The following is a 9,720-nucleotide window of genomic DNA, read 5'->3' as shown; positions in this document are numbered from 1 at the left end:
TCATGCTGCGGGAGCAGTCACATCGACTTTGCACTAGAAACTGAAGTATGTCTGGGGAGGTCAGGTTGTCACCGTCTGCGGAGAGGAGGACATATTTGTCAGCCACCTGTCTTCATTCAAGTACGTGGAGATGGATGGAGAAATATGGGAGACGCCTAGCCAGGCATTCGAAACTGTCAAGGTGGAGAATGCTCTGTTCGCAAAGCAGGAAGAAGAGAAACCATCCATCGCTTCATACAAACAGGCTGCTGAGGTGGTTAAGAGTGGAGGAGCTCCTGGTTGGGGCAGAATGATGGAGGTTCCTGAGAAGAAGGACAGATTTGGGGTTGGATATCAACCGGGCCGAGGCTCAGGGCGAGGAAGAGGAGGTCGTACGTCGGTTACCTTCACAAGCGCCGGAATGCTGGATCCGGATCATGTCTGCATGATGAGTGAAGATACTGATAGTGACTGCGACATCGACCAATGGATAAAGCCGTGCACACCAGGGATGGAAATCCAGAACTGGAAGGCCGAAGAGATCATCCGGGTCACTCTCCTTGAAGAGTAATATTTTTCTTGTTTTCATTCTTATTTGCATGAAAGCCATACGTGTTGCCCGACACGTAATGGTTCATTGTAAGGGCCACCTCATGTTTAAAATTGCAAATTTGCATCATTAATAAAGGGTGTTTTTCAATTAAAAGCGGTGTTCCCTGTTTTTCATTTATTTCTGCAGTTTAAAAATAAAAACAAAATAAAAATGGCAATGTTTTCATTTTTCTTTTTTGTTTTCTCACACCGGTTCTAAAGCAATGCATGAATCAACATTCATGCAGATGCGATTCTTCTCCGGATCTCATTGATAACAATCCTGTTACACCCTCATATGAGTTCGACAATCCAATCTATCTTGCTGAAGAAGAAGACGAAGAAGATTGTGAACTGCCAGGGGAATTAGCCAGGTTGTTAAAACAAGAGGAGAAGGTGATTCAGCCGCATGAGGAACAGATTGAGGTCGTGAATCTGGGTACCGACGAGATGAAGAAGGAAGTGAAAATCGGGGCTGCTTTGGAGGAAAGTGTCAAGAGTAGGATGGTAGTGTTGTTGAAAGAGTATGTCGACATCTTTGCCTGGTCTTATCAAGATATGCCAGGGTTGGATACCGATATCGTTGTGCACAAGCTACCGTTGAGAATAGATTGTCCTCCAGTGAAGCAGAAATTGCGCAGGACTCGACCTGACATGGCAATGAAAATCAAAGAAGAAGTGCATAAGCAGTGGGATGCTGGTTTCCTTGCTGTCACTAATTATCCGCCATGGGTCGCGAATATTGTGCCAGTCCCGAAGAAGGATGGGAAAGTGAGAATGTGTGTGGACTACCGAGATCTGAATAGAGCTAGTCCAAAAGATGATTTTCCGCTACCTCACATTGACGTGCTGGTAGATAATACAGCTCAATTCTCGGTGTTTTCCTTCATGGATGGCTTTTCTGGCTATAATCAAATCAAAATGTCGCCAGATGATATGGAGAAAACAACGTTCATTACACCGTGGGGCACTTTTTGTTATAAGGTGATGCCATTTGGTCTCAAGAACGCCGGTGCTACTTATCAGAGAGCCATGGTGACTTTGTTTCATGATATGATTCATCATGAAATTGAATGCTATGTTGATGACATGATAGCGAAGTCCCAAACAGAAGAGGGGCATTTGGTAGATTTGGCCAAGTTGTTCGACCGGCTGAGACAGTTCAGACTGAGGTTGAATCCGAACAAGTGCACGTTCGGAGTGCGGTCCGGTAAATTGCTGGGGTTCATTGTGAGCGAGAAAGGAATCGAGGTTGATCCTGCAAAGGTAAAAGCAATAAAAGAAATGCCTGAACCGAGAACGGAGAAGGAGGTTCGTGGTTTCTTAGGTAGATTGAACTACATTTCACGGTTCATATCTCACCTAACAGCCACGTGTGAACCGATTTTCAAATTGTTGAGAAAAGATCAAACGGTCAGGTGGAATAATGATTGCCAAGCGGCATTTGAAAAAATAAAAGAGTATTTGCAAGAGCCTCCGATTCTGATGCCTCCTGTGGAGGGAAGACCGTTAATTCTGTACATGACAGTCCTCGAGGGGTCTATGGGGTGTGTATTGGGGCAGCATGACGAGTCTGGTCGAAAAGAGCATGCCATATACTACCTTAGCAAAAAGTTTACCGACTGTGAAACAAGGTATTCACTGCTCGAGAAAACTTGTTGTGCTTTGGTCTGGGCTGCTCGCCGACTAAGGCAGTACATGCTGGTGCATACCACTTTATTGATTTCCAAGATGGATCCAATCAAGTACATTTTTGAAAAGCCAGCATTGACCGGACGGGTTGCGAGGTGGCAAATGATTTTGACAGAATATGATATTCAGTATACCTCTCAGAAAGCGATTAAGGGGAGTATATTGTCTGATTACCTCGCCCAGCAGCCTATTGATGATTATCAACCGATGAAGTTTGAATTCCCTGATGAGGACATCATGTTTCTCAAATCGAAAGATTGCGAGGAACCAATCCCGGAGGAGGGGCCTGACCCTGAGTCCGAATGGATTCTGATGTTTGATGGGGCCGTTAACGTGAATGGAAGTGGTGTTGGTGCTGTTTTGGTTACGCCGAAAGGATCCCACATTCCTTTTGCTGCCCGGCTAACATTCGAGTGTACCAACAACGTAGCTGAATATGAAGCTTGCATACTGGGGATTGAAGAGGCGATTGATTTGAGGATCAAGAACCTTGTCATATATGGAGATTCAGCTCTGGTGATAAATCAGGTTAACGGGAAATGGTATACGCATCAGTCTCATTTGGTTCCGTATCGAGATTATACGAGGAGATTGTTGACGTTTTTCACCAAGGTGAAGTTGCATCATGTGCCCAGAGAGGAGAATCCTTTGGCAGATGCTTTGCCTACTCTAGCTGCCTTGATTAAGGTACAGAGGTGGAATCAGTTCCCCAGTGTGGAGATTGGACGTCTGGATAGACCGGCTTATGTGTTTGCTGTTGATACAGCGCATGATGATGAGAAGCCGTGGTATTTTGATATCAAACGCTATCTTGAGACGCAAAAGTATCCTGAGGGAGCGTCGAAGAAAGATCGAAAGACTCTGCGAAGGTTAGCCATGGTATTCTACCTGAATAAGGATGGGGTTTTGTATAAAAGGAATTTTGATTGGGTCTTGCTCCGATGTGTTGATGATGCAGAAGCAAGCCAGTTGATGAAAGAGGTTCATGAGGGATCGTTCGGTACCCATGCCAGTGGGAATGCAATGGTAAAAAAGCTGCTGAGAGCAGGTTATTACTGGATGACAATGGAGGCCCAATGTTTTAACTTCGTGCGGAAGTGTCATAAATGCCAGATTTATGCTGATAAGGTGCACGTGCCTCCAAATCCGTTGAGCTTAATGTCGTCTCCATGGCCGTTTGCTATGTGGGGCATTGATATGATCGGAAAGATCGAGCCTACAGCTTCGAATGGGCACAGGTTCATATTAGTGGCTATTGATTACTTCACCAAGTGGGTTGAAGCAGCCTCTTATACGAATGTGACAAAGCAGGTCGTTGCCAGATTTCTCAAGAGAGACATCATTTGTTGGTATGGGGTTCCCGAGAGAATCATTACTGATAATGGTTCTAATTTGAATAATAAGATGATGGCAGAGTTGTGTCGGGAATTCAAGATCGAGCATCACAATTCTTCTCCCTATCGTCCGAAGATGAATGGGGCGGTTGAGGCAGCCAATAAGAATATAAAGAAGATTGTGCAGAAAATGGTGGTAACCTACAAAGACTGGCATGAGATGTTGCCGTTTGCGTTGCATGGGTATCGAACGTCGGTACGTACGTCTACTGGGGAAACTCCTTTCTCATTGGTGTATGGGATGGAGGCTGTATTGCCTGTTGAGGTTCAGATTCCCTCTTTGAGAGTCCTGATAGACGTGAAATTGCAAGAGGCTGAATGGGTAAGGACCCGGTACGAAGAGTTGAGCTTGATTGAGGAAAAGAGGCTAGCAGCCATCTGTCATGGGCAGTTGTATCAGCAGCGAATGAAGCGTGCTTTTGACAAGAAGGTGCGACCTCGGGTATATCACGTAGGTGATATGGTGCTGAAAAGGATCCTTCCTCCTCAAAACGATCGTAGGGGCAAATGGACGCCGAATTATGAAGGTCCATTCGTGGTCAAGAAGGTTTTCTCTGGCGGAGCCTTGTTGTTAACGACCATGGATGGCGAAGATTTTCCATCCCCTGTGAATGCGGACGCAGTTAAAAAATACTTCGTATAAATTGACCCGCTGGACGAAAAGAATAAAATAGTCCAGGCAAAAATGGGCATCCCGGCGAACCAAAAACAGAAAGAAAAGGTTCAGGCAAAAATTAGGGATATAAAAATAAAAAATGTACACCCGGCAAGTCGAAAACCTGAAAAGGCGACTTGGGCAAAAAAGGGTATCCCGGTGGACTGAAAACCCGAAAGGGCGGTCCAGGCAAAAGAGGGATTGAAACGAACAACTGCGTCTAGCATGATCGTTTGCGCTTTGGTTAAAGCATCATGGATAATACCCGGTAGGGATCAATCAGAAACGTCTTGTTCAGAAGGCAGAAAGCACGGAGAGTCTGAGGACATATGGGGTGTAACCGAGTTGGAACTCGATGAGATCACGGGTTTCACATTGCCATTAGGATAGATTTTTCCTTTTGTGTGCAATTACCTCTTTTCAGGAATTGCTTCCTTTGTATTGCTCAATTTGAGCCACACTATTTTCAATCAATAAAATGCATATTCAGTCAAATAATTTTGTTTTTGTTTTCATTATCGCTTTGATTGCAAAAACATCCAGATATTTTTGATAAAGAATTTTGCATTTTAAGACATACATGTCCCTTCCAATGCATGTTTATAAGATTGAAAGCTTGAAATCTTATTTGGAAGGTTGAGTGACCCAAGTGTTGAAATCTTGACACGCCTGGGGCACGGTTTTATCTGACGATCTGTTTTGCAGGAACTGTTAGGTATTCTCACTCACTTGCAGGTTGTGATGTGGAAGCTGTTGATGAAACAAATCCCCAGAGAGTTCGCGCAGGGACGAATGAATGAAAAACGATGAAGAAACGTTGCGACGTACGACGATCCTTGATGATAATCAAGAAGACTCTTCAAAGTCGAAAGATTTGAAAGTATGTAATCCCCCGCAGAGTTCGATCAGGGACGAGTGCACGAAGGAGGGCGATGAAGAGACGACGAGAGACGTACGACGACCTTTGGAATTAATCAAGAAGACTCTTCAAAGTCGGAAAATTGAAAAGTATGTATAAATCCCAGGAATACGTTTCTCGTCGAGCGCCGAGCGATTGGGAGTACAAGATGATGGAGCAGAAAAGGTCTAGACGAGTCTGGGAGTTCTCAAAAGTAGAAAGCTGATACGAGATTGGGAGGTAGATACCGTGGTTCGACGAGTCGACGGGTGTTCTGTACCAACTTTTCTCATTTTTCCTCAGCTAGGTCCCCAAGCAGAGTCATAGGACTAGCTCCCCAGCAGATCCAATGTCTGTGGACTTCCCTAACCGAGTCAGAAGGTTGCTATTCCCCGGCGGGTTTACGATGGTGTTTCCTCAGCAGCCAGGTCTGAAGGTTGCTATTCCCCGAGTGGAGCGGGTTTCAATGAAATATATCTCCAGTAGTGTTTATCCTACCGGTGGATTGGACAAGTTTCCGTAGCAGACGGATTTTTGCATCCCCAACTGAGTTGATTCTACCTATGGATTGCATGGGTTGTCCCCAGCGGAGTAGCATGATAACACGAAATTATATCACATTTTAAGACTTAATTCAATTAGATTATATTATCATTTACTTTAGTTTATCTCATTTTATCAGATATTATGCAGTATTTCCTTGCTATTTATGTCAGGTATCCATTTTGAAGCAAAAGTGAAAAAGGGAAGAAAAGGAGGTGTAAAAAGAAATAAAAAGGAAACAAATAACCAAGACCAAGCCCAGCCCAAAGAAAGTGCACGTTATGCCTGTGACGGGCGTCACAAGGAGTGTGACGAGCGTCACACTAAAAGCACTCCTGTGACGAGCGTCACACATGGTGTGACGAACGTCACACCAGTCCTCTATATTTTTGGCGCAAGGAACTCAACTGACCACGTTGAAAGCTACTTCCACGCACGCTTAACCCTCGGAACGAGACCACGCACACGGAAACCCTTGAAATGCAGTTACACCAGCAGCTGTATAAATAGGAACTAATTGGGAAGTTTCAAAGAACGGTTTTTTTCCACGCTCACATTGCCGAAGCTCTGCCAAATTTTCTTTTCACGCCTTTTGCTTATTTTTCCTTTCCAGCACTTAGCACTGTTTATTTTATTTATTCCTTTTGCAAGCTTTACATTCTTTTCCCTTGCAAATTTACCTTTCCAATTTTAGCTTTTAGATATTTTTCGCATAATAGTTTCTACACCGGAAACTATTGTGCATCTTTATACTGGATTTAACCTTACGTTATATTCCAGTTTTATTTCCTTGATTTAATTTACTGTTTAATTGAAGAATCCAAGAACAAATCCTACCGGCTTGTGGTGGAGTGTTCAAGACCATTGTATTACGCATTCAGGTTCTTTAATCATTATTTAATATTTTGTTTTATTATTTACCTATATTATCTGCCTGGAATGAGTCTGTTTATGCATGATATAAATTCTTATTCATTTAGCATGTCTGGCTAATTTGCCTAGGTATCGGTATGTAAAGTAAGCAGAATAAGGGATCAAGACTGAGTCGGTCTATCTAAACTTAAAATCAAAATCAATCTTTTTACGGTTTCAACTTACAGGTTTAATAACAAGATTTTTTTACAAAAGTAAAAGACATAAAGAAGTTAAAATCAATAGAGCGAGAGTTTGAGATTTTAACTGGACAGTGTAAGTTAGGCATTAATTCTAGATCAGGGCGAGAGCAAGTTTTAGAGTTAATTAAATTCTGACCTTTTCCAAAAAGTATTTTTAAAGATTGAATGTGAGGACGAGAGTTAAGCATTTGGATTTAATTATATAACCTAAGTCAACAGAGCGAGAGTTTGAGATAAGGGTGTTTAAAACGGTCAGTATTTTCTTAAAAAGAGTTTCTGCAACTTTATTATTTTCAAAATATGGTTTTTGACTTAATTATAAGTGACAGCAACATTAATATAAAATCATGGTTTATTCAACAGAGCGAGAGTTTGAGATAGAACCTTTAACCAATAAAGTTAACCGAAACGATTCATTTTAAAACTAAGAAACCGACAAAGACTTGATTCCCTAGTTTTGACGAACTACATACCGATATCCGTCTTATTAATATTTAATCTAGATATTAGTTTAGCTCTTAGTTTTTCCCAAACAATCAAACATTTTCACCTTAGATTTACGTAGTAACCTTAGATAACGGTATATCGATTCATAAGTCCCTGTGGGATCGATATCTTTTAAAACTACGCGATAGAACTGTGCACTTGCAGTTTGTATCCCATTCTCGACTCACCCAGTCGAGCGATCAAGTTTTTGGCGCCGTTGCCGGGGGACTTTTATTCAATCGATATCGTAACTCTTCCGTTACGCTGTAGAGACTAAGGTTTCTTTTTCTTCTATTTTCTTTCTTTCGTTGATTTGTATGCCACGCACTCGCTCTCAAGGCGAACCGCTCTATTTACGAATCAACGATATCGAACTATATCTCCGAGTCTTACGACGAATTCGGGAATATCGTGCTGAAAACAATCTCCCTCCTATAGACCTTCCTGATCTCAAAGATTTTCCTTCTTTAACCGAGATGGCAGAACCAGCTCGTGCTCTTAGAGATTACGCCGCTCCATCGCAAGATGAACCGCATTCAAGTATTGCTCCGCCCGCAATCGAAGCAAACAACTTTGAACTTAAACCTTCGTTGTTGCAGGCTGTGCAACAGAACCAATTCTCTGGAAATCTTACCGAAGATCCAAACCTTCATTTATCCGTATTTGTCCAATACGCTGATACTGTTAAAGCTAATGGTGTCACTTCAGAGGCAATTCGACTTCGTCTTTTTCCTTTCTCATTAAGAGATAGCGCTAGAAGATGGCTTCAATCTCTTCCTTCCAACTCAGTCACCACATGGAACGAGTTGAAGAAAGTTTTTCTTGCCCGATATTTTCTGCCAAGCAAAACAGCTATGTTAAGAGCCCAGATAAACGGATTTAAACAGAAAGACAACGAGTCTCTTTTCGAAGCATGGGAAAGATACAAAGACATGATGAGACTTTGCCCACACCATGGTTTGGAAGACTGGTTAGTAATTCACACATTTTATAATGGTCTCTTATACAACACAAGGTTAACAATAGACGCCGCTGCAGGTGGTGCACTAATGAACAAACCTTATGCTGATGCTTACCAGCTTATCGAGAGCATGGCCCAAAACCACTATCAGTGGGGAACCGAACGAACGAATGTGGAAAAACCTCAACCGAAAACTGGCATGTACGAGATAAGTAACCTTGATCACGTCAATGCAAAAGTGGATGCTTTGGTCCAGAAAATTGAAAGTTTAAACGTATCACCTCCAGCAGCCGTGGTTGCTATAACTCAGAATTGCGAGGTCTGTGGAATCCAAGGCCACACTCCTGCGGAATGTCAACTCTTGACTGGAATCCAAACAGAGCAAGTAAACTATGCTCAAGGAAGCCCCTATTCGAATACCTATAACCCAAATTGGAAGAACCATCCAAACTTCTCATATAAGAGTAATAATGCTTTATACGCACCTGGACAGTCTCCAAGTCAAGCCCCATCTATACCTCCGGGATATCAGAAACCGAATCCTAACAATAATACCCCTAGAAAATCCAACTTGGAAATCATGATGGAAAACTTTATAGCTTCCCAACAACAAACCAATAAAGATTTCTTAAACCAGAACATACACACTGGCGAACAACTTAAACAACTAGCAAGCAAAGTAGATGCCTTGGCTACCCATAACAAAATGCTGGAAACGCAAATATCTCAAGTAGCTCAACAACAAGCACCTACTGCTGCACCAACTGGTACATTCCCTGGACAGCCCCAACCCAATCCGAGAAGCCAAGCTCATGCAATTATATTAAGAAGTGGAACGGAAGTGGAAGGACCGTCTGACCCAAGGATAGAAAACCAAAACCCTAAGAAATCTACTGAGGAAAGTGAACCTAAGGAAAAGGAAGAGAGTAATAAGGAAACCCTAGAAAAGAAGGAACCTTATGTACCTCCACCACCTTACAAACCACCTATACCTTACCCTCAAAGGCTTGTTAAAACCAAAGATGTAGGCCAATTTAGAAAATTTGTCGATCTCCTTAAACAATTAAACGTTACAATTCCGTTTACCGAAGCTATTACACAGATGCCCTCATATGCTAAATTCTTAAAAGAAATTCTTTCTAATAAGAGGAAACTTGAGGATAGCGAAACCGTTACACTCCCTGCCGAATGTAGCGCTATAATCCAAAACATGCCCCCTAAACTCAAGGATCCGGGTAGTTTCTCTATACCCTGTCACATAGGAAAATTTGTCATCGACAAAGCCTTATGCGATTTAGGAGCCGGAATTAGCGTTATGCCTTTATCCATATGTAAGAAACTGGAAATGGGAGAATTAAGACCGACCAAAATGTCTGTGCAATTAGCAGATCGTTCCATCAAATATC

The 9,720-nt window shown here is 42.4% G+C and overlaps 1 pseudogene; it reads right to left on the bottom strand.

The window, feature by feature from the left end:
• Positions 1-8,214: 8,214 nt before the first annotated feature.
• LOC127124385 (uncharacterized) lies at positions 8,215-8,314 on the bottom strand (annotated as a pseudogene).
• Positions 8,315-9,720: the final 1,406 nt, after the last annotated feature.

Source organism: Lathyrus oleraceus, chromosome 2 (genome assembly GCF_024323335.1).
Source record: "Lathyrus oleraceus cultivar Zhongwan6 chromosome 2, CAAS_Psat_ZW6_1.0, whole genome shotgun sequence".
NCBI lineage: Eukaryota > Viridiplantae > Streptophyta > Magnoliopsida > Fabales > Fabaceae > Lathyrus > Lathyrus oleraceus.
The sequence above is the reverse complement of the archived record's forward strand: the minus strand, read 5'-3'. Positions and strand labels throughout refer to the sequence as shown.